A 26,259-nucleotide genomic window follows, 5' to 3' on the forward strand; every position below is an offset into this window, starting at 1 on the left:
ATCAGGGTCAGATACCCGCTCCTATCTGGAGCAGAACCCTCCCCCAAGGCAAGGCAATATCCCCCCACTTGGTCCTTCAGTAACTTGGCATGTATCTCCATTCCTCTTTGAATTACAAAGAGAAGATACACCATCCTTACACAGAAGCACTGCAAAAATTCTGTTTATTCATTTTTTAAGGAAAAAAGATCTCCTTTGAATTGCCTTCACTGTATCTCTGCAAAATAGCACAAGCACAATCTGAAGTTTCCCAGGAGGACATTAAGTTGGATTTCAGAGCATGTAGTGTCATTCTGTCCACTCTTTGGAATGGACAAAGAACACACATAAGCTTGACAGACAAATGACCCGGAGAACACTTGGTGGGCGATGACCCCGAGAAAAGAGAATGAAGCTTCTAATGCTCACAAAGAAGAGCTAAATGAGAAAGATATCCCAGATGGTGAAGGAGGAAGCATGTATATGAGAGAAGGGGAAAAAAAAACCCAAAACTTCATTTTAATCATGTGCTATCAGACAGACAGCCATCAAGAGGGGTCCTGCCTTTGCTATAACTGCTCTTTCTCAGTAATTCTCCTAATTTATGGACCACTCCAGATTCTGGGTTCTTTAGTCCAAATTTGCCAAAGAATAAAAGGAAACTGCTGTTGCTGAGCAAAACAAGGGGGAAAAAAAAAAAACAACACTTTTGGAGTGAGATGTAAATGATAACCCTAAAATTAGAGAAATTGGAATCTGTCATTTTTAGTTGGGTGCTTTTCATTCTGCAGAGGCAGCATAGACTAACTCAGACCTGTTCTGAGTTAGTCTATCCTGTTCTGCGATCATTTGGGTATGTTGGGTTTTCAACTACTCTAAACATCAAGATGCTAGCTCCTGATAGGATCAAGATAATAGGAACCGGGAGTTTCCATAATATGATTTCAAGGAGTCTCTATCACATTCTGTTCTCTGAAAGTCAATTCTTAAAATGGTTCTTGTTATCAAAGACCCTGAAACACCCAGGTGGCATCATATTTAAATTTGCACGGACGTTATTGTAATCTCAGCAGTATCTGGCTGTCAGCAAGAAGGTGGTATAATGGACTATAATCATTTTGCACAGAGTAAGGACAGGTCTAGCAGAAAAAGTTTAATTCTAGGTGATGGCTCCTGCAGAGTCAGTAAAGGGCACGTACTAATAAGGAACTGCACAAAAGTACCCGTGACGACATGCTCGTTGGAAAAAGCAAGCTCAGCAGATTGGCCACAGCTAATAGAACCATCACTGCTGCATGTCAAGCTATGAAAAATACCAAAGAACAGGAGCATCAGACTGAAAGGAATACGAAGATAGTAAGGAGATAGCAACCACAATAAAAAGAGATAAATCAGGACACCTGAAACACACCTCTATCTTTCTATTGGCTGAGAGTTAACCACGACATCAAATCCAACATGGTTAATTATGTTAACCATCTATCAGATTTAGCACACAGAAGTGTGCCCAAAAGCTTGCTCAGGATAGCCACCACATTTAATTTGCTACAAATATCACTCTCTGCAACCAGATTCTTCACTGTATTACTATGAGTCCAAAGCTCACTTCTAGGGATGGCTGTATTGTCTTCTGCTCCTACTTCCAGGCTTTAAGGCTCGGATCTTTGTTACGTAATGCTTATTTTTCGTTTTTCTTCTTACTCGTGTAGAAAATGGAAAGCCAGGCAAATGAAGGGAAGGAATGCAAGAAAAGGGCGCTGTAGCTCTTAAAAAGGAATTAATTATTCACTCTCTTTCTTTTTTTTTTTTTTTTTTTTTTTTTTTTTTTTAAGACTTTATTTATTTATTTGACAGAGAGAGATCACAAGTAGACAGAGAGGCAGGCAGAGAGAGAGAGAGGGAAGCATTCACTCTCTTTCTAAGGGCTTCTGCTACCACTGGAAGAATGAGGGTCACAGAGGTTCTCTACACAACTGGGAGCTAGACCAGGAGTAATGTCAGGTTCCTAAAACCTCGGGTAGGCGGCCATCTTCCTGTAGGTGCTCATCAGCACTCTGTAATAAAGCACAGTGACTGCGCAATGACCACAAGAAGCACCGACGCTTAAAAGCCACGTACTTGAAATGTCTCACTGAAAATATAAAATTTTAATATAAAGAGGTAGAAGCACAAAATAAGTAAACCAAGACAGATTCATAAAAATGCACACAGTATCCCCATAGGAATGCGAAATAGCTATTTAAGGCTTACAGTACCATTTATCAGCCAGGAAAATAATAACACAAACAAAAGATGAAAACACAACACCTGACCTTTTACACAGCTCACTGTTAGTCTGGGCCAGGCTGTTCAATGCAATACAACAATGAGAAAATGTTTCTGGATGGGGCGCGTGACATTCCAAGCCTAGCATTCCCTGGCTTGCACTGTAAAACATTTATAACATCCGACCCCCCATTATTTTGAGTAGAACTGAAATTAAATAATAGAATATCCCTGCAAATAAATGTAAAAGCAGGTGCTCTTTGGAAATGAATTTGCTTGGGTTGGGTGTGAGGGCGGCGAGGGCCCCTCCCATGACCTCACTACCAAAGAGTTTAATTAATCATGCCTAGAAGAGAGAGGATACTCTCGGTTACCGGCTTGCCCTTTAAGAACTTACTCTATGTTATCAACCCAATATCTGAGATACCGATCCTTTGCCATCATCAGTTACTATGCTGTTTCGTGATGGGGCTTAACTCGATTTATCTAACCCTTAATTTAACCGTTAATAAGAACTGAGCATCAAGGAACATAGCTCACAAGGTTCGGAATAGTGCCTCTGGGATACACATTTTATCCTTCCCACTGTTTCTATTCTGGTTACATCAGTATGCAGAAGCCATTTCAACTGATATTCCTAGACACAATAACACTGCACATAGAAGGATAGGTTTGGGTATAAATAAGGAGTTTCAGAATCTCACAATTCATACGTGTGTGGCACCAGCCTGGGGGATAGCCTGGGCATCCATGAACACAGGTCATTTGTCACTGCAGATTAGGAAGGAAATCCTGGAAGAAGCACAGTTGTGTCTCTGTTTAAGTTTAAGAAGACAAGTGTATTTGCAGCAGAGGAATGTTCTCTTATATGTATTTCAGGCCAACCTAAGTGGTGAGAACTCTTGAGTGGACGGAGTTATTTATGCCCTGCATCTGACTTAGACCTTGAGATGGCCGCAGTCGTTGGCTTTATCTCTAAACCAGTTCACCCACATTTGTATTTTCTGGACATGGGCCAAGCTAGAGACACACTAAACACATGAGTCAAGGGCACATGTGGAACTACACACCCCCTTTTCCTCCGATGCTGAGATTGGGCTGACCTCTTTCCCCTGCATGACATCAGCCCCTCTGGAAGCCTAAAAATACAAGGAAAGGGATGGAAGTCTTATTTTGGACTCACGATTGGCTGAGAACACAGAGAAATCACTTTGGGTGATTTCCCAGTGTCGGCAGATGGGGTGGTAAAAACCTGGTCTTTGGAATCAGACAGACTTGAGTTTGAATCCAGCTGCCATTGAGTCGTTCCAAGGTCACAGGGCAAGTGATTTAACTTCGTCTGTAAAATGGGCTTAACGGTGCCAATCACACATTGTGACAATTCACGGATCCTAGCCCAAATGCTTGCTGGAGGAATGTGCACTGTCGTAAAGAGTCTATAATATCAAAACTTAAGCATTGGTCCATACATCTATTTTCTTAATGAGGCCTAGAAATATATTGAGCTGTGAGGAGAGCAGTGGTGGGAACATGGACTTAAATCAACCCTGCAAAACTCTGTAATGACCTCCAGAGTTTTCTTCACTGTTGTTCCTCTTCATAAATATTGCATGCCTTCATGTGTCATCTCCAGGAAATCCCTGTAGTTGGCTGTGTTTTTGCAAACATGCCAAATAATCAGATCACATTTAAAACACAATGTCCACATTCATATTACAATGTGTTCCTCCCTACAACCCCATTTGCTTCAAAATGAACTGCAAATTTGATATTCTGGTAGCCATTTTTACATAAGATATGTTGGTGCCTTTGGTTATAACTTACATAATCTCAAAACTTCTTTCTTCCTTAAGGAAAAAAAAAAAAAACTCGTGTTGTTTACTTAGCATAAGTTTTTTCATAGTAACATGCTCCATTTCTCATCAGAATAATATATTACTATTTTTAAATCTATTTGAATATGATCTATCATATTTCACGTGTTGTCGCCCATATGTTTCTTCATAGGCAAGTGATGGTCAAATACACGACTGCCTGTAGAACGTTCTTTTTTCAGTGTCAAACAAACAAATATGAGGTATCATTTAGATTAATATGTCACTTTTAGATAGCCTTCAAGGATGCAAAGAGAACTGTTTTCATTAAAAAAAAAAAAAAAAGCCTGAATCAAAAGTATGAAAACAAAGATAACTAAGGACTCACGGTGCTTCTGGGGTTTTTTATACATGGAGACATCCCCTCAACAGAAAAAAAGATATGTTACATTTTTTTGCAACTTTGGGCCTGTTTTGAAAGTGTTCATATTATCTTTTTCTCTATTCTGTGTTATTTTATTTGTTGTTATGTCATTGTTGTTTCAATAAAAGGTTTTCCTATTTTCAAGCTGCCTAAAATTGTTAATTGAGATAAATCCAAGAGTACTATTTTAAATGTTAAATCTTAACCTGTTAGTACTCTTACTATCTTAATTGCTGTGGTCAGTGTTTTTAGGAGAAGTCAAGATGCTACTAATGTATTTGGAGCACACTTAAAAGACTGAGAATGTTGCTTATAGATTCTGTGCCTCCATCCAGGCTTTATTCACAACTTGTTTAGGGTAAACTATCTCTGGTAAGTTCACTTCCGGGCAGAAAAGGCTCCATTCCCCACATTCAGCCCCAACCCCTTCCAAAAATCTTTCGAATAATTTTCCGGAGGATTTATTTTCCAAAAAGAGATGAGCTCTTGGGTCAAGCTCAGTTATAGGCATTTATTCACCATACTTTGCTAAAGAAAAGTTTTACATACTGAAAATTATTTAAGCAAAATTCACCAAATAAATGATTTCATAACCCGGTTTAGCTTCATTATTCAAGGAACTATCATAACATAACACCCCCATCAAATTAGTGGCAGGGAGAGACAATCTGAAGATGAATCATTTAACATGTCCTTAGCCAAACAGCAATAGAGTCTATTTTTACTTTATCTATTCAATTTCCCCCTAACAATGTGAGATTCCTGTACAAGCACAAAGCCATCTGCACTTAATTAATCACACAATCCACCCAAACATTATCAGATCCCAAGAGAATGAAAAAGTGTATATATATATATATATATATATATATATATATATAGTTAGTTAGTTAGTTAGTTAAAGTAAAAGTTAAAGTCTGTGTATGTGTGTGTGTGTGTGTGTGTAGTTAAATAGAGTCTTCATGTAATACATTTAAATCAGGGCATAGCTAAGTGATCTAAAAAAAAAAAAAAAGAAAGAAAGAAAGAAAGAAAGAAAGAAAAAAGCACAGCTCTGCTAACCAGTTAAGTCTATAATTTCAAGGCATCGGTACAGACAGCCAGACATGGACTCCCCATCATTCCTTTTTATCCTCTTGATACTGATTTTGCTCCCCCATAAAAACAGTTTACATTGAAGGTCTTGGTATATCTGATGGGAAATTTCTAAAAGAGCTCATCCATTTTGAGGCATGGCTTCTCTATCTTCATAAAGAACAAGAAACACATCACCTTCAGAAAAAAAAACAACAACAACAAACAAAAACCCATTCATTAGTGTTCTGTGTTCTGTGGGGCCATAGCTCAGCCACCTGTCTCATCCTGTGACAACAGGAATGATGTACTCTGAAAAGTGCCCTTCCTTTTCCAGTCAGCAGATAGAAACCCAAAATGGTTAGGAATAGAAATAATTACAGTAAAAATCAATAAGATTAAGTTTTACAACTATAGATGGAGGGGAAGAAGAAGACGTTATAAATCTCACTGTTGGGGTCCATTTTGCAATCTTTCCTGCCAGTAATCCTTCAGTTTCCAGGTGTTGTCATGCTTACTTGTTAGTCATGTTATTCCTTCAGGGTTCCTTGGTTCCCTGAGATCATTAAGCTACAAATATTGAAAAGAACCTGTCCTGGGAACCTGGTGTTCTAGACTCTAATTTTGACTCTACCAGAAAGTGTGAGTAGGTCTGAGCCAGGGCATTAGACAGATGCTCCCCAAAGTATTTGTCAGTAAGGAAGTCCTAACTGGCCAGTTCTGTGGGTGTAAATCTGAAGCTTACTATGGCTATCTGGTGACATACACATATATATGAAATTAATTATGACAAATGGAATTGTTGGGCTCTCCTCAAAGGGAAAAGGCTGCTCTCTCATTGCAGAAAGAAATCATCCCGTGTTGGGGAATTAACAACAGCCAGTCTCAAGCTATGAAAAAAAGAAGAAGAAAAAAAAAAGCTCACTTTGTGAGTCCCAAAGCCTTCCTTCGAGTTGATATCAAAAGTGTTGAAGACTTCAAGACATTAAATAATTTTCCTTTCTTTTTTTTTAAAGATTTTTATTTATTTATTTGACAGAGAGAGATCACAAGTAGATAGAGAGGCAGGCACAGAGAGAGAGAGGGAAGCAGGCTCCCTGCTGAGCAGAGAGCCCGATGCGGGACTTGATCCCAGGACCCTGGGATCATGACCTGTGCCGAAGGCAGCAGCTTAACCCACTGAGCCACCCAGGCGCCCCAATAATTTTCCTTTTCAACACGACACAAATTAATGAGTACCCACTTTTGCCAAGGCCCTGCCATAGATACAAATATCTATATTTGTATACGGCAGTGAACAAAAAAACACACAAAAATTCCAGAGCGCCTGAAACTTACATTTCAAAGGGTGAGAGAGAAATGAGCCAAATTTATTTTGTAAGTATTCTACACACACACACACACACACACACACACACACACACAGATTCTTATATACATACTTGCATTCATGCATACGTACATACATATCCCAAGTGGGTTCAAAAGGAAGAGGAGAAAAGTGGGTTGTTTGGGCCAGGAGGAAAGTGCTATTTAAAATAGGGCAGTGAAGTCCTCACTGCTCATGTGACCAGAAGGAAAAAGGCTGAGCTATGTGGGAATTTGAAAGAAACACCCCAGGAGGCAGAGCAGATTTAAGGATTCTGAGGAGGAAGTGAACCTGGCCTTGTCACAAGAACAGGGAAGAGGTAAGTGTGGCTGAACCTGAGTGAGAGGAACATGGTCAGAGGTGTCTTTAGAGATGTAAGTCAGATCTTGCATGGTCTTGAAGTTTTGGTTTTAACTTGAAGTAAGACGGGTAGTTGCAGGAGCCTTCTGAACAGAGGAGTAATTTGAGTCATATTTTGCAAGAATTACTCTGACTACGGTTTTAAAAATAGATTGCAGCAGGGGTCAGGGTTAGAAGCAGGGAGACTAATTAAGAGTCTTTAGACACTTTTTACCATGCAGAAGAGATAGCAGAAAATTAAACAAAACAATGCAACAGCATGCACGCCCCTGTACAAAAACAAAACAATAAAAGCTTTTTAACAAAACTTCCCAGCATCCTGAAAAAATGTAATCACTGACCAGTTAATTTTCTCATAGTTTGAATACTCATATTGAAAGGGAAAAGCCAATGGGGGATTTAAAAATGCAAGTTCTTTAACAAATTATATAAGTCCCTATTCCTTTATTTGCTTTATATCATTCCTACATCTATTTTGCTACAATTACTGAATGAAATTTATAAAACAGATACATGCAGACAAAAGGAAAAATTGAAATCCAATTTTTTTTAATGAATCATGCAGCCTCTTTTTCCTTAGAATACACTAATAATTAAACTAAGGCCTAAAAACTCAATTTAAAATACGAAAATAATATAACTATTCCATGTACTGAAGCATAAAGAAATGATACAAAATTATGAAGCACTGTGAATAAAAGTCTTGGAAACCATATTGCATCGAGCCCTCACAAAATCCTGTAAGACAAATGGAGATGAAAAACGTGAAGCTTCAAGATGTTACATAATAGAGAAAGTGCTATCAGGCATGGATTCAGATCCAGTTGTCTAGTTCTAGATGCTCTTATATCACAGCTGCCGTGGTCTTTCTTGAGGCTTTTTTTTTTTCTATAAATTTTCTCAAAATAGAGATTGTGCAGCCAAATAACCTAATATCTAAGAATAGGCAGTATTGCCAATAACTTGTCTTGATTTAGCCAATCTGAACTCTATTGGTTTGCTCACTGTGTTCCTGGGAAAGTGATGCAGGAATAAAGTGTTCCACTAACTCACGATAAAGTGGACTGATGAAGTTCTTCTATATTTAAATGCAAGCAAAAGGCCTTTAATAAAAACATTGAAGAGAAACTCTAAAGATGTCCCCTTCCCCAGATTTTTCTGATGAATGCCCTATCTATTAGTATCTTTTTCCTCTTCTAACTCTTTACAGTAAAATCCAGATTTAAATTCACTTAATAAAACTTATCTTGAGAAGCAGGTATACATTTCTGTAAATTTTCATGGTTTGGAGAACAAGTGTTCTTGTCCAAAGTATTTTGTCTTCCACTACCAAAATGAAGAGATGAAAAAATGTTTCAAAAATAATTCTGAATTCCCAGTAGAAATAGGCACTTCCCACTCCTCAACTCTGAGAGGTAAAATATATCTCATTCTAAAAATTTACTTTATTTTGTAAAGAACTGCAATGTAGATTTAATTTAAAAGAAGCAACATAATTAAAGAGGAAAGTCCCTGCTTACATGTTTTAAAAGGTCAGTGTCAAAACTTGACACAAGAAAATGTGTTTCAAATTGCACCTTTTAAATTTAAATTCCTCTTTAACCATTCTCTACAAAGTCAGTCACTGCAGGAGAGGAGTACTTCAGGGATTTTTAGAACTGAAAATATATCTTAAAGTAAAATATGCTACTAGCAGCATTATACAAAAACTCAAGAGAGAACCTGACATCATTTGAATTCCTTTAAATGTGTACAATATATTTTAAAATACATTTGAAGCCCATTTGGCAAAACTTAACTGAATGCATTTTTCTGAGTTTACTATAAAGGAAGACAAACAATATATTTAGAGGATAAACAAAACAACTGATTCATTTACAAAAATTTGCAAATTAATAATTAATAATTAATCAGGATACTCGATGTAATTTAGAGGTCTGCTTTGTAATACATTGAATGAACCCATTTTCATACCTTTTCTCTCAAGTTCTATCTGTAGTGAGATTCTGCGTATATATTTCCCTGACTTTTTCATTATATCTGATATATACATGCACAGGCATATAAATATATATAATCTGTACTAACACATAAAAATGCATGTGTAGCATATAAATATATATAATGTACTCTAACAAATAAGAATGCATGTGTATATTTATAGTCTTCATATAACTTACAAGTTAGGTTTATTTTCTTTATTACTATAGTGCTATTTATTTCATGCTTGTTAATCTGTCTCAAAGCCGTATTCTCTAAGCCCACCTAGTACAGAGATAGTCTTATACTATTTTTTACATTCCCATCACGCCAAACATAATATAGGAAAGCAGATGCTAAATTCATGAGTCTTAATTAACACATTTGTTTTAATAAAAATTATGGAAAAAATAGACTCTAATCTACTCTTTTACCCTTATGTTGAGAATTAAATATGAAGAGCTAGTAACTTATTCCAAAGCCTAAAGAATATATTTAGTTAATAAATTCACATAAAGCTTATATCATATTTTAAGCCTTAGCTATCTTTCGCAAGGAGGTAGGACCCACGTGATTTGTTTCCATATGTCTTCATACTAGCTATTAAGCACAGTCCAATGACTAGGAAACAAGAGTCAACAGAGATTTCTAAACATAAAAGGGCTTCCTCGTAAAAAAGAAAATTAGGTACGTAAAGGAAATCATTTTATAGGTTAGGACAAGGTAAAAGTACCACTGACAATGATGTTCAGAGAAAAAAGAATAAATAAACCAAGTCACTGCTGCATTTCACACTATTTTAAAACAATTCACGGAATAATGAAATCAACTAAGGAAAATCATAACTAAGTGAGTCAATAATAGAAATTCACATGACTACTGAAATTTTTACTGTGGATTTTGTATGAAATTAAATCTTACAGAAAAATTTGGAAAACCGTAATGACAAAATGTTCAAAGTTATTTAAAATGGCATTGGCTTACTCCTTTTACATATATACATGAATGCATTACACACTTAGTATATGAATACACCCACATAACCTATAGTTGTAAGAATATATAGGTAAAAATAAATAGGTAATATATATATAAATAAATCTATAATATGTAAAAATATATAGGCAACATAGATGTAAATATGAATATTTACATGTATATGTAAACATTATACATATATACATATACATATACATTACATGTATATGTAAACATTAGCTGTATGTACTATAAGTAAATTTACCTATGTCTAAAAATAGGTAATTAAAAACTGTGACATTAAAGTATATTTGCTTACCCAAATATGAGAAATAATAACATAGCAGAGGTTAAAATTTCATGATAAGTTCAGACATAGATAAATCTAGGTATATGACTTTGAAAAATTTACCCAGTGCTTTAAAAAATTGTAAGCAAGGTGAAATTTACTCCACAGCTCTGTAAATCTGAGTTGAGAGTCTTTTCTTTACACTATAGGATGCAGTATTAGTAATATCATACTGTTTCCATTGTGTTTCTGTTTCCCCTATCAGGGCTATAAAATTCTTGAAGACAGGCACTGTGCCTTATTCATCCCTACACTCCTTATCTTTAGCATAGTATTTTGCTATGTCCATACTTTCTTAAATGAACAAATGACATTTACTTAGAGGGAACCAGAAACTGATGGAATTCTTGCAAACTTACTCAATGAATAACGTCCCAAAATGAATAGTTCAATTTTAGTAATGCCTTGGTCTGCTTCCCTTCTAAAATGTCAGAATTGCCGGGGCGCCTGGGTGGCTCAGTGGGTTAAAGCCTCTCCCTTTGGCTCGGGTCAGGATCCCAGGGTCCTGGGATCGAGCCCCACAACAAGCCCCACATCGGGCTCTCTGCTCAGTGAGGAGCCTGTTTCCTTCACTTTCTCTCTGCCTGCCTCTCTGCCTACTTGTGATCTCTGTCTGTCAAATAAATAAATAAAATCTTTAAAAAAATAAAAAATAAATATGTCAGAGTTGCAAAAAAATATGCAACAAATGAAAAAATATTTTAAACACTAGATTTTTCTCCATGCTTAAAAACATTGGTTTCAATAGCCAACAGTCCAACTACTTTTTCATCAGAGGGTATAGTATCCTCTAGGTTTGAAGATGATGCTATCACCCACCACAAAAATGGCACAGCCTTTTGGCTCTCCTACACACTCAGTATGATAGGTATGTCAAAGTTCTATTCAGAGTAGAGCTAGAGTACGGGATTCTGATTGAGTTACCTCATCTGAGATGTGTTAACCACCAGAAGTCCAATATATCTTCATAATGCTTAGAATTATGTTTCCTTCATTTTCTAATTAAAGGCCTGATTATATTTTAGACAGTAAGAGAATTTAATATGTGCATGTTTACTTAGTCAAAAAATGAAATTCATCAGCTCACCTACTATTCACTTTTATAATAATAAGAAAAATGTAGGTAGCCTTAATGTTAGTCTCTCAAAGTAAATTACATGAATAATGTTTTCCCTTCCTTACATGATGGGGGAAAGAAAAGAGAGTACTGAGAATAGGGTTTAGAAAATGAGGGGAGAACATACCCTTCAAGGAATTGATTAAAACTGGAATGGAATAAAAACAACAGTTTATGCTAGACTGAAACTTTACATTATGCTCTAAAATTTTGAAAATAGTTTAACAGAATTCATCAGTATGAATCATGAAATGATTCACTTGTCAAATTTGGATTTTGAATTTTCCCTGGAAATTATATTGACTTAACAGTAAACACTTGTACCCAATATACATAAGAATTCATATTTTGACTAGAGTGTTCAAGTAATCCTGTGTGAATTTCTAAGGGAAAGGTGATTTCATTATTTTAAATGTAATTTTGAGATGTTATGGTGTTGGTGATATTCCCAAAATATATATGAAGAATGATAAAATTCAGAGTGATAAATTCATAGGTACTGTTAAGTAAAGATTTTAGGGCTTGAAGATAGTCTCCAAGTCATACAACCACCCACCCTACACCCAAACAGATGTCATGGACCAAAAAATTGAAAATCTAGTTCTAAAGCTTGAATTCTCATGAATCTTAAATTCTTAAAATCTTTAATTCTCAGGAATCTTAAAGATCCGGAAGTAGGTATCTTATTCCTCATTCTTGGCAGAGGCACATATTATCTCTTACATAACTTGTCCTTTGCATATACTTGCCTGTGTCCACTGAACTGAAAACTTTAATTAGGGGACATGATTTGTGCACCTATGAATTATTTCACTCTACTCTTTTGCAAGCCTGGGCCTCAGCTTTGTCTGATCTTGTCCTCGACCTATTGAAATGGTACTATTATTTCAAGGCCCACTGCTAATTCTCTAAATCTTTTCCTGACTTCCTCTGGTTTCTAATTGCCTCCAGAGAGAGCCAGTGTGAATTTCATGGACCCTAGGCTCTTTGGTCTTTGAGGAACACTTTCATTGTTAGAAAATCTCACAAATTATATATTATAACTTTGTTGACATAAAGATGAATATGTTAATATTGCATTTTAAAACATTTTATTTGACCTAAAAGTCCTTGTTTTTCTTCCGATTTTAAAAGAAATGAAAACATTGTCATGGGTTCCTAAGAGTATTGTTGGTCCAAAGTATGTACCTGCCATGCTCAAGGAAAGACAAATGTTCCTCAGTGCCCTCCCCCATGCCCGAGTTAAAGATTCTACGCTATGTTATCCTTAAAGCATTTTATTAGTACTCATCATTGTGCCAAGCAAAGAGCATCCCCTAAGAAATGTTTGTTGAATGTTGCTGGTCAATATTTCACCCTTTCTTAATAGGAAATCGATTATATTTTTTACCTCCCTTGTAAGTTCCTCAAAGAAGGGCTGAGGTCTTATGCACTTCTGTATATCTACAGACTCATAAATTATTTGGTATATGGTAAGTATCTATTGATTCAAACTGAATGAAATTATGCTTATCTTTACAAACCCATACCAGACACCACTGATTACCACTCTGAAAGAAATATTCTTTCAAGTAGAGAGTACAGCATCCTCTCCATTGAGAGGAATGTGTGAAGCTTCCGATTGTCATTCAAATGTATTCAGTTGTCCCAACCTCAGATTTTACTTGAAAGGGCCAAACAGAAATGATCCCTCATGGTAATCCATTTCAAAGAGTCACCATTGGATTTTATGAGTCATGCCCTTATCGCTATAGTGTCTTTACCTTGACTGCTAAGGTTTAGCCATAGGTCACAAGAAGAGAATACAAAAAAGAACTGACAGAGTGAAAAGTTGTCTTACAAATTATAATTTACAAGAGTTTGCATCATTTATTTATTATATTATATATTTGTATATATGTTATAATGATAAAATTTATTTTTATCACTTATTTCCAATGAATTTATAAAAGCACAAAAAGAAATTAAGAATGTGTATGTGAGATAACTACAGATCTATTAATTACTAGGTATTTAATATTATTCTATATATACTTATTACTTTAAAATAAACTGCAGGGGCGCCTGGGTGGCTCAGTGGGTTAAAGCCTCTACCTTTTTCTCAGGTCATGATCTCAAGGTCCTGGGATCAAGCCCCTCATTGGGCTCTCTGCTCAGCGGGGAGCCTTCTTCCCCTCTCTTTCTCTTTCTGCCTGTCTCTCTGCCTACTTGTGATCTCTGTCAAATAAATAAATAAAATCTTTTAAAAAAATAAAATAAAATAAAAATAAACTACAGGGGGTCCTGGGTAGCTCAGTCAGTTCTGTGTCTGACTCTGGGTTTTGGCTCAGGTCATGGCCTCAGGGTTGTGAGGAGAGCCCTGCAACGGGCTCTGCAATCCGTGGGCAGTCTGCTTGAGATTCTCTCCTTCTACCTCTGCCTTTCCCTCCACTCACGTGCTCGCTCGTTCTCTCTCAAAAAAATTTTTAAAAATCATTAAAAATAAAGTAAGCTATTTGTACACTCACTCATTTCACTGACATGTAATAAATGTCTGTTATAGATATCGTAGCAGGTATGAAGAAGGATATGTTACAGCAAATCTCAGATTAGTGAGACAAGCAGTCCCTTGCATTACATTTAGATGATGATCAGGAGAGGAGAACATTTATACCAGAGAAACAAATGAGGAGCTCCTAACTCTGCTTCAAGCTGCAAGTGAGGAACTTCAAGTTTTTGTTAATAAAATCATCAAATGACATTTCTAACTATAAAAGTCATGAAAAGAGAACTAAAAAAGCAAAGGATAAAGAAGAAAAAAAAATGTGACTTACATACAGACTTGAGCTACATACTGAAGAACAATGAAAAAGAGAATTTGCATTCCAGGCATGTACAAAGGCAAAGAGGCGTGAGATGGCTTCACGAAATCAGAAAGGTGCTAGAGCATTAGAGCAGGAGCATGGTTCGTTTTATATATAATGTAAACCAGATCCACCCACTCTGCCTCTGTGGTCAGGGTCACGGGGAGATCAAAGGCAGGAAGGCAAGCAGGAGAATTGGTTTCTCCCTATGGGTCCATACCAAGGGAGGTGGGAAGTTAGTGAATATTCACAAACCTCCAAACGACCAGAGCTCAGAATACAGCAGACTTAGAGCAATTCTGCACCTTCTTCCTCCTCAGCGAGAAGATATTTCAGGCTAGGTGGACAATAAAGATCGTCCTATTTCAGAAGCCTGCCTGTGATAACCATCTCTGCCTTCTGTAAGAGACTGATTTTACAAAACACGTTCACATTTTTTCATCGCTTTAATTTGTCATTTCAGCGCTAAGGACTAGCAAGACTAGCGGAGAGGTCACTTCCGGGCATCGCCGGACGGAGCGGCCAGCGGCCCGCAGAGCAAGATGCCTCAATTGTACAGTGAAGTGACTACTGCATCATATACCTCACCCGTGAGTCTCGTTCTGTGATGAAGACACACTGCCGTGGTAGGAAACACAAAGAGAATGCAAAAGCCTAATATCAGGAACAGATGGAAGAGCAGGCATAGAGCCTGATCAACAAAATCACTGCGTTTCGACAAGAAAAGACATCTCCCACTCCATCACCGCTCCTCCTCCGGCAGGGGCAGTGATCCTACCTCACGCCCAGTTCCCCCAGTCTCCTCACGCTGGTATGATGTCAGCACCCTATACGGGGGACCCTTCCACAATGCCAATGATGGACCCTCCTTCTCCTGGGATGATGCCACTCCTGGAATGTGGCCACCTATGGGAGACCACATGTCAATGACTCCAAGGTCCCCAGTGATGAGACCTCCCACCTGTCCCATGATGATACCCACCTGGCCAGGAGTGACTCAACTAGACAGATAGAGACGGGAATCTCTTTATATCCATTTTTTTTTTTTTAAGATTTTATTTATTTGGGAGAGACAGAGAGCACACAAAAGCAGGGGAGGGGGAGACGGACAGGGAAAAACAGACTCTTTGCTCAGCAAGGAGCTCTACTGGGGACTCAATCTCTGGACCTGAGCTGAAGGCACATATTTAACCAACTAAGCCACCCAAGAGTCCCTATACCCATTTTATATTACTTGTTCTACTTTCCCCGGAGATCATGGTGCTATGACCTTGGGTGTTTTCTAACAACAGGACAAGGAAGACTTGCTCCCTCTTTCCTATCAAAGAGAGAATAGTTTTTGCAGAGGAGTTAGTAGGACCAAAAAGGGGGAAAAAAAAAAAAGAAAAGAAAGAACAATTTTCGTTTGTATTGTGAAATGTGAAGATAAAACAGTCAACTGTTTAGCTTACAAAATTTTAAAAAGTTTAAAAAAATGAAGACTAGCAGAGAGATTCTTCCCACTTGACCACCGCAAAAATGAAGTCTCAGAGAAGGGCAAAGTTTTGCTCCAGGTCAGAGTTTCAAACTAGTAGGATCAGAACTAGCATTTCCCTTTCCCACCTTTCAGTGCAGAGACCTGGGTGTTTAAGGCCTATGAGTTCTACAGCAGAAACAGAGAGAATTGGAGTAGGAGGGGAGCTAATACTTGTACCCAAATTATTAATTTTGAACATTCCTTTTGTGTCTTAATTTGTCTAGTTAATTTCTTTAATTTTACATTTTGTTGAGTATATGTAGCTACATCATTAATCCAATTTGATTTTTAAAGAGGTTAGAGGCTTAATAGGAAATGAGAAAAGAAATGATAAACTCTATTTTTCCAGATACATTTGTAAGCTTTTCAATAGTGAGTGGAATATGAATATTTCATAATTGCATATTTTCTTTTTGGGGACCAATAGCCATTTAATATAGAAACCATTAATAGAATTACCAGATGGGTGCTTTATTTGCTTTTAAAGTGGTTACAAATAGTAGCAATTAGTCATTGATGAAGACCTCTAAGTTGAGAGGTTTTTCGTAATTCAGCACTATGATAATTTTTTGGTATCATCTGCAAAACAATAAATACAAAAACGTTTGTAAAAAGCAACATATGTCTTGACAATTTTCTAATTATCTGTGTGCAAAACACTCAATTTCTTCTGCACAGACGGAACTTTTCACATGACACATTTGTACTCCAAAGCCTACAAAAGATTACTAGAAATTAGTAAGCTCATATTTCTACAATTTGTTTTTATCTGATTCTACCCGGTTAGAGTCTAGAGTTGTGTTTATTTTTCCCATAAGAAGAGGTAACTGCTTATATGAAAAACAGGGGGAGGATGGGTGTTGAACTGAAAGCTTGAATTTAGTCAGAAAGCATTAAAAACTAGACTCCACACTTTTCAGTGAAAATAAGAGGGGAAGGATGCCAGATGGAAATCAGCCAACTGGTGTTCTTTTAGGAATTGTGCCTAAGTTATTCTGAAGGGGAAAAAATAAGAAGAAAGAGAGGGAGAAACCAACAGGACACCCTGAAAAAGTTTTCTGCTTTACTTGTCAATAAAGAAGCAGAAAACAGTTATTACTCAAACATCTTAACAAGTCTGTAAAAAAAAATAAAAGTAACAAATGTAACAACAAAACTACTGAATAGTTTATACCAGGCAATACAATTTAGAGTGACTCTTCGTGGTATTTGGAATCTATCAATTATCAAGTATACTATCTCACCAATCAGTGATTGATAATTGCATTTAACCCCTTCTCGATGTGTTTATTTTGTCAGTACTGACATCTCTTCTATCCATCCCACAGCCTTTGTACATGTTTGGAGCTCACTCATCGTCGGCAGACACCAACCTGGAGATGCGCCTCCGTGCCTGCCCACCTCTCCCTCCCACACCAGCTGAGAAAAGCAACCGCCCATGTCACTGCGGGCTCCCCAGAGAGCCCACTGCCACTGCACATGTTTTTGTCCTTTCGGAAAAAAAGGGACCTGAGTTGTTGAGATCTCTCTTGCTTGCAAGTCTCCAAAAAATTAGGCTCTAATCAGGCGTCTCGCTTTGGAATTTACAAAATATTCAAGATCAGAAAGCTTCTCTCCATTGGAATTTTGAAAACATACCAGAAATCACCAATTTTTTTTTTTTTTTTTTTGACAAATCAACGAAGACTGTGACAATATGTGCTGGGTTAGGTCTAGGAATGTACTATTGAGGCAGAATGCTTTGCTTCATCAGATTTTTAAAGAAGCAACCAGAATCCAGATATATAGTATTTGTGCTTTCAGATTACATTTCGAAAGCCTAATTTCACATTCAAAGGCTTTGACAGGGGAAATCTTTCAGCCTATTTGAGTGGCAGAAAAAAAGGTCCAAATGGTTTTGCTGACAGTAGACCTCAGCTCTCTGAGGCATGCTGGTTCCCAACCAGGGTATGCTGGCAGAACACTTTGGGAGATTGGATTTTATTCTCCTTGCAACGAAAGTCCACTGGAGAATTTTAAATAGTGGAAAGATATATTTGCATTGACACTTTAGAAGGGTCACTCCATAGGAGACTGTATTGTGAGCTTTCGAGGAGAACTGGAGACACAGCAGATGTTGGTGGCTTGAGCTACAATTTAGAAGATGATGTGGTGAAAAGTGGTGAGGTTTGGTATAGATTTCTGAGGAAAAGTTAATAGAAACTCCTGATGGATTGGGTAACATTGTAGAGGGAAAAGAGCAAAGAATGACCTCTGTTTTTTTGCCCTGAACAAAGGAAGTGGTTATCAGTATTATTCACTCAGAATGGTTTATGAAGAGAGCAAATTAAGGTATTGGGGGGAAAAGGAATCGTTCTGCCTTTGATCTGTTGTGTTTGTGATAGCACCAGTAATAGCTTGGTTGAGCACTTATTCTGAGCCAAGTACATTTCTAAATACATATGTATTGTTTTATTTTATACTACTTACTTATTTAATCCTCCCAAGGACCCTGGGAAGTAGTTATTACTATTATTCTCATTTTACACTTAAGAAAACAAAAGAAACGTGCCCCAGCCAGCCAAGCAGAATTTGGTGCCCAAAGCTACGGTATAACCACTGTGTACTCCAGGGGCACCAGAGTGGCTCAGTTGTTACCCTTCTGCCTTTGGCTCAGGGCATGATTCCAGGGTCCTGGGATCTAGTCCTGCATTAGGCTCCTTGCTCAGCAGGAAGGCTGCTTCTCCTTCTCCCACTCCCCCTGCTTGTGTTCCCTCTCTCACTGTCCTTCTTTCTCTGTCAAATAAATAAAATCCTAAAACAACAACAACAACAAAAAACCCACTGTGGACTCCTGCCTCTTCCAAAAGCCGAATGATAGCTGTCCTAAGTATGGGTCCCAGGGGGAGGTTTGAGATAGTGACATACGTAAACAAAATCCTACAGTACTGCATGATTTAGACATCTAGTCGAGACAGTATGGGACACTAAGAAGACAGTCCGCAATGGAAGAAGAAAACCAAGTGAATACGGTGATATGAAGCAATCAAGGGAGAGTGAGTGAACAACTCTCCAAATGCCAAGATATAGACAGGGAGACAGAATTAACCCCTGGGTGCAGCATAACGAATTCTGATGACCCTGACAGAGCCACGTTAGTGGAACGGAAGGGACTGAAGACCCATACAGTGGATTTTAGGAACTTTCCTATGTGAGTAAGTGGGGGATGACAATATACGTGAAGGAAACCAGAAACACAAGGCTGTAACTGGAGGTGGTGGCTAAATCAGAGATATGTGTGTAATGTGTGTGGTTATTTGGGTTCTCTGTGTTTAAGATAGGTTATAACCACATGTTTAAATGAAAATTAGCATGACCTAGTAAGGAAGAAGAAATTTATCTACTAGAACATATCTTAGGGTAAATGCAAATGAAGTGTCCATGAATGGGAATTGCTTGCAATGACTTTTACGTTTTATTCACATGGATTTCACCACATACTAGAACACTGTTGAAAACACTGATCATCTTACTATCTCAGGGCAAAAAAGGAAGAGGGACATTCCCTTGGACTTCTCCTCTCATTCTGGGACATTGTTCTTATTATCTTAGTTCAATAAGTCCTCTCCCTACAAAGCCCCAACAATCAAACTGTCTAACTCTCTCTAAATTTGCATCTATAAGTATTTCATCAATTCACTTGATTAATTTGGCTATTGGCTTTTTTTTTTCTTTTTTCCTTCTATCACTTGTCACTATGCTAGATAATCTGGATGAGTCACTCATCTATTTAGCTTCAGATTTCTTTTTCCCCTATATTCTAGTAATAATCACTTCTGCTCAGCTTTGATAATTCACACCCATAGATACAAAATGGACTGTTTCTAAACAGAGTGTTCTACTGTAATATGCGTAATTGTGAAATTCTCTCCTCTAATCCCCTGTCCCACTTGTGCACTCGTGCACTCCCACAAAAGCTTCTAAAGTTGATGCCCTCCACTGCTTTGCCTCTCCATTTTCTAACAGTGTCCAATTCTTCTTGGCTTGACTGCCCCTGACACCATACTTTCATGGATGCAATTGATTCTTCCCTTCTTTGACCTCCTCTCACAGCTGCCTTGCCAATCCCATTACCAAATCATACCACCATCTGTTTGCTCTCCTCCTCCTCCTGGACTGCCAAGAGTTACTGAGAAAATTGAATAACCACGCTGATTGACTCTGCTACAGATTTATGATTTCCAATGTCAGCTGAACTCTCAGCACTTAACAGCCCTGTTACTCACTCCTACTTGGCTGGTCTCCCCATTCCACAGAGCAGCTGTTCCCACCACACCCTCCTCAGATGCTCCCCTCTCACTTTCACTCCCCTCAACCTCAACACCCTATTTCGCCTTCTACTGCTGAGAAGATTGCGGCCATCAGGCATGAACCCCTTCCACTTCCCTTCTCCACTTCTCCATATTTGCCTGCATCTTCACTCATTGGAACTTCATTTTGCAGCTCAGAAGAATTCTTATTATTTTATCCATTTGACCTTTTGATTCCTCTCCTTCCTGCCTCTGACAGGATCATATTTCATCAATGGGCTTTCTCTTTTCTGTCCGACCTATAAACCTCTTTCTTTCAACCTATAAACCTACCTAAATTTCCCTATCTTGTAAAAAAAAAAAAAAATGATCTTTCTTCATTTCTTCCACCACCAAACTGCTGCTTCCTTTTCTCTCCTCCAGGATTGTTGGCAAAATACCTCGCATTCAATGGTTCTGCTTACTTACAACTATCTCCATGAAACCTGCTGTACTCTTACCCTGCCCCCATGCTGATGAACCTATTAGAAATGCTGCATAAAGGAGTCTTCTCTCACTCTTCAGTTTTGTTGTTGCGAGTGCTGGGAGTTTAGCTTTAATATCAATTTATTTACTTACTAACTGCTTAAATTTGGACAAGATATTTAACTGCTCTAAATTTTAGCTCCTTCACATTTAAACTGGGGATGCATGGGATACTTTTAAGGACAGTCAGATTTCCTTTGAGCAAATTACTTTTCACCTTCTGGATTCCATCTGGTAAGACTGTTATTCAAAAAGCGTTGCCTCTCCTTAACCAAAAGATTGATAAGTCACCTCAAAAGGACATGTTGGCATTCCCTCTTTGGAGTCTGAAAAGTAAGCATAGTGGTGAAATAGATGAACATAATTGGCTTTCAGTCATTCTAGAACTGGTATCTAAAGAGAGAGTTCACCAATTTCTACTAATCCCTGAATTTACCTCCACCTTCTGGAGCTGGAATAGACTTTTTTTTTTTTTTTTTCCCCTGTGCATGTTCCTTTATCTTCCACTAGTACCTTGCGAGCTCCAGCTCATTGTCCCCAAAGTTATCTTTGATTTAAAATTTGGTTTCTATTGGTTGAAAACAAGTTGTGTTATTAGTACTAAATGAGCTAATCTGTGTAATATTTTTTAGTGTTAAATCTAGTGCCTAATAACAGGTAAGTCAACTTTTGCTATTATAATAACTTTTGATATTGTTATTATTAGTATGTCTAATCCACTCTTACCGACACCGTTTCCATCTTTGCTTTCATCACACAGCTTCTCCAGATTCCACATTTACTTGGTTCTCCTTTATGTTATCCTCACTATGGCTCATCAAGATTGGCCCTTTGCCTCCTTTTGTTTTCACTCTGTCTGTGCTCCCCCAGGAACTCATATACTTCTATGGAGTCACCGTGACTAAACGTACATGAACTCTTTAATTCTTTCCCTTCCCAGTCTTACTCTCCTACATTGCAAATTCCACTTTTCCCCCCAAATTCCACTTTTTAATGAAAATGTTAAAAATTAAAATCTGAAACGAACTTTTTTTTCCATCCCTATTTTCTCTCTCCTTTCTTCTCCAACTTCCAATCGTGTACCAACTATTTAACATCCTTCTGTCCATTCACATCTTTATCTCTCTCCACAGAAAGCATCGGAATCACTTGATGAGGCTTTGTCAGAATGTACTAGTTCCCTTACTAGTCTCCTTTTCTCCAGTACTTTAACGATAAACTGACTTCCTTTCCACCAACAGAGCCATCATTCTAAAACACTTACAGAGTATTCCCTTGCTCGAAAACTTTCAAAGGTACAGTATAAACCCAAACAGCTAGATATAAAATTCAAAGCTCTTCTTGAGATGAACCAATTTGTCCTTTCCAGTTCATCTTGAGTCACCCATCCCATGTTTCCTACACTCTAAGCACACTGGGTTATGTGACTTTTACCAAATATACAAGGAATTTTGATGTTTTCATTACTTAGCTCATGATATCTTCTCCAGTTGAAATGTCTTTTTTCCATGCTGAGTGTAAGTGAACTACTATTACAAGGTTTGAATAAAAAGTTTCTTGTTGTCATGAAACATTTCCCAAATGTCTTCACTTTGTCATCCTATAGCACTTAGAACACATCTGACTCTCTTTGTTTGTTGAAAGCACTGATAGTATCTTTCCCATATTTACATTCCCAGGCTCAAACACAGTTTCTGGGCTAAAGCTTGTATTCAATAATTATTATCAAGTAAATATTTCCCTCAGTCGATCTTCAGAATAGAAAAATACATTCTGAAATATATATATATGTATATATAATATATATTTATATAATATATTATATATTTGAATATATGCATGGTGTATGTGAAGGAAATATATATTTCAATATATTTTAAATAGTTAGATATCTAGATAGATAGATAATATGTGTGCCATCAAAATAATGTAACACTTGTATGCCTTTATACTCCATTGCGTAATGCTTCAGCCAGTCAGTACATGAGTAAACGCAGACATTAGTATTCCTGATATTACTGATGGTATCAATAAAGGTAATATTCTGAATTCACAAAGCAAGCATTGAGAAAATCCTCAATTATATCTACTACTAAGATATTCTGACAATATGTTATATCAGAGGTTGTAACCTTTCATGCTGATATTACCTAGAAAATTTTAAATTGTCACACCATAGGTAACAGCAACATTATAGGCATGATGGCATTCCTTCTGAAACCTATCAAAAACAATAAAAATTTCAAACAGAAATACAATCTCTTGTAAAAAATTATATGCTGAAGTATACTGAATATGATTTATACAGGATTTTACATAAATTTCATGATAAAGCATAAAGCAGGTATTTTGAAAATTGTGTATTATGAATGTGGATATTTATATATAGAATCGTGGGTGAAACACTTCGCATACATATGGTATGTGCAACCTCTGCCTTATGTGGAATATTAAGATTGGCTCCAGTAACACAGAATAACTTTACAAGACACTTTTCATGAAAGATTTAACAATATAAGTACCACACATTAATCATTATTCATAGACCAGGAGTTCTATATTCTTGAAACATTAGATAACCCCTGGCAGGCTATGGACCCTTTCAGTTCTAACAGAAGGAATCTGACTTTCTTTGATTGCAAGTCAAAGATCAGACAGCAAACATCCAGGCAGAAAGCATCGAGTCTAATAGAACATCTTTTAATTGGAATTAAAGGTGAAAACAGAGAGAGAAAAAAAGAGTAACTCCACAGCCTTCACTATTGATGATCCTTAAAATTTCACTGTCATGGAACTGCCAGAACTGTCTTACTACAAATGAAATCTTATGAAGTTTTTTTTTTTTTTTTTTTTTCAAATGAAAGAGCAAATCCCATAAACTAAAGGACTGTGAAAATCATATCTGCCCTATTTATGGCATAAATACTTTAAAAAAAAAACACAAAGAGCAAAAAGCAAACAGAAATAATTGAAATTGTTTTAGTAATATGCTGCAAAATTAAAAAAAACAGATATAAAAATAAAAATACTCTGGATAAGTTCTGAAATAAAAATCACCTTAGGGCTTGGGCAGTGAGTTCTGGCAATGATAGTAGTAAAAACGGATTTGGTGAGTGATGACTTCTCTAGTCTTCAGCCTCAAGATAGCCCCCAAAGCATGACTTTATTTGAGATCATTGTTTAACATCAAAGAAAGTCTCTATCGACAGTATTGCAGAAAAAGAATTTTATATTAAAATTATGCTTTGTATCTATTCTGGAAACATCACAAAGACTTGCCATATTGTCACACATAAACAGTTCAACTTGAACTGAACTCCATGTTCCAAGAGTGGTTTCGTGCATATTGATTTCAGAAACCATGCATTAAAATATATTTCTTTTGGTATTAATTATGGTAATTCCTCTACTAAAGAAATAAATCTCTAGGGCAGAGTACTGTACCGATGCCAAGAAATGACCGAGGACAGCTGTTGTCTCTACAACTTCGTAGTCCACATAAAGTGTGGCAACTAATGGCACAGCATTCCAAGTCTCCGAGAAATAGGTTTCACTTAAAGGGCAACACAGTTCCCTTTAGGGTTATTTGTCTCTTCCCTCTCTGGTGCTTCCTTCACACTGCTTTGCAAGTTATTCCCCTAACAAATAAGGGTCTCCGCTCGCCTGTCTTTAAAGACCTCTGCTGTCTGAGTCCCATTTCTCCCAGCATCAAGTTGAGTCTCCCTAACATGCATCCAATGCCTTATACACTTTGATCTATTTTTCAGCTTCCTTGTATACCATCCTGCCTTGCCACTTACTTGTTGACCACCGGAAGAGATGCCTTCCTTTTGATACCATGTAGTTCTTCCATCTGGGAAACACATATCTATCTTAGTAACAAAAAAGTTTCTGCAATCGAGCAGATCCTGAGTAACACAAAGGAATGCGCACTTAACAGAGATCATGTGGCTTGTGATATACATATGTGTCCTGAGTATGTGCAAAGCACCTCACCTGGGCTGCCCAGTATTTGATACTTTGTAGGAATGCAATAACCTCACTACCCAATCTAGTGCCAAAACTCAGTAAGTATGTATTGAATGAATAATATTATACACTTTATTGAATGCCTTAGAATCACATAAAATTCCCATTTATGGCATCAAGTGAATTCAATCAAGCATCTGTTTATCTTCTATAAGCAAGGCACTTTGCTAAAAACTGGAAGGAGATAATAAATATGAATCAGACTAGGACCTTCCGAATGAAGAGATTATAGTGTACGAAAGAAATAATATGCATCTACACTTACATGCACAAAATATCCTACCATTAGAGATAGGAAGAGTCAGGTAGCATAACAATCACACAGATAGGGGTGCCTGGGTGGCTCAGTGGGTTGGGCCTCTACCTTCCCCTTTGGTCTTGATCTCAGGGTCCTGGGATCAAGCCCTGTGTCCGGCTCTCTGCTCAGCGGGGAGCCTGCTTCCCCCTCTTTCTCTCTGCCTGCCTCTCTGCCTACTTGTGATCTCTCTCTCACTGTCAAATACATAAATAAAATCTTTCTAAAAAAACACACAGATAAAGTGGCTTAAAATTAGCACTAACAACTTGGCAACCAGGAAAAGAGGGAAGGTAGGATTCATTCACGTAAAATTAGAAAGACAAAGAATTGCTGGAGGAGTCAGTAGTATAGGTGAAAATAAACTGGTAGGAAAGGGTAGAGCTGCTAAAGTCACTTAAAACTTACCAGGCTTAGCTGAAACATAGAGTTCATGAAAAGGAGGAATGGAAAGCAAAAATGGGAGAGGAGGATTAGAGTCAGAGGAATGATTCCAAATTAAGGAATCTGAAATTTATTTCTTAGAAATTCATAGGCACTAAGTGTTCCTGAGCATGGCCTAAGAAGGAGTAAGTTGGCCTGGCCTTGCAAGACTTTGGGCAGCAATGTATGTAATAGTTCAGTCTTTAGTGTAATATCTCAATCCACTCTATGTAATTTCTACACAAACACTAATAGCAATTCAACTCCACTTTCCATGCCTAACCATGATCTATTTTATTTCACAGTTTTGAACAGTTACCAGCAACACAAAGAGATAGAGAGAAAGCTCTTTCTTTCTCTCTCTCTCTCTCTCTCTCTCTCTCTCTCTTTTAACCACATATTGTTATGATCAGTATTGCTAGATGGTACAGTGAGTGGAATAACTTCTAATCACAGTCATTAGGGCATATCAATTTCAAATTCAACTAAACAGTAAGTAATGGAAACTATTGAAGGACAGTGGTAAACCTTACACCCAAACTACATGAAAAGTAGTCAATTTAAAGATCCAATGGTAACATATCTCTTAAGATAAGTTAAGAGAAAAAATTGCAGCAAAATATTTGGGGA

General features: G+C 37.3%; 1 protein-coding gene and 1 pseudogene across 7 annotated transcripts in view; one reads left to right on the forward strand and one right to left on the reverse strand.

Annotated features, from left to right (window-relative positions):
- PCDH7 (protocadherin 7) overlaps nt 1-26,259 on the reverse strand; it is a 434,220-nt gene that overhangs the window by 334,214 nt on the left and 73,747 nt on the right. The window lies entirely within an intron of this gene.
- On the forward strand, nt 370-15,565 carry LOC123932454 (annotated as a pseudogene).

Source organism: Meles meles, chromosome 2 (assembly GCF_922984935.1).
Source record: "Meles meles chromosome 2, mMelMel3.1 paternal haplotype, whole genome shotgun sequence".
NCBI classification, from domain to species: Eukaryota; Metazoa; Chordata; class Mammalia; order Carnivora; family Mustelidae; genus Meles; species Meles meles.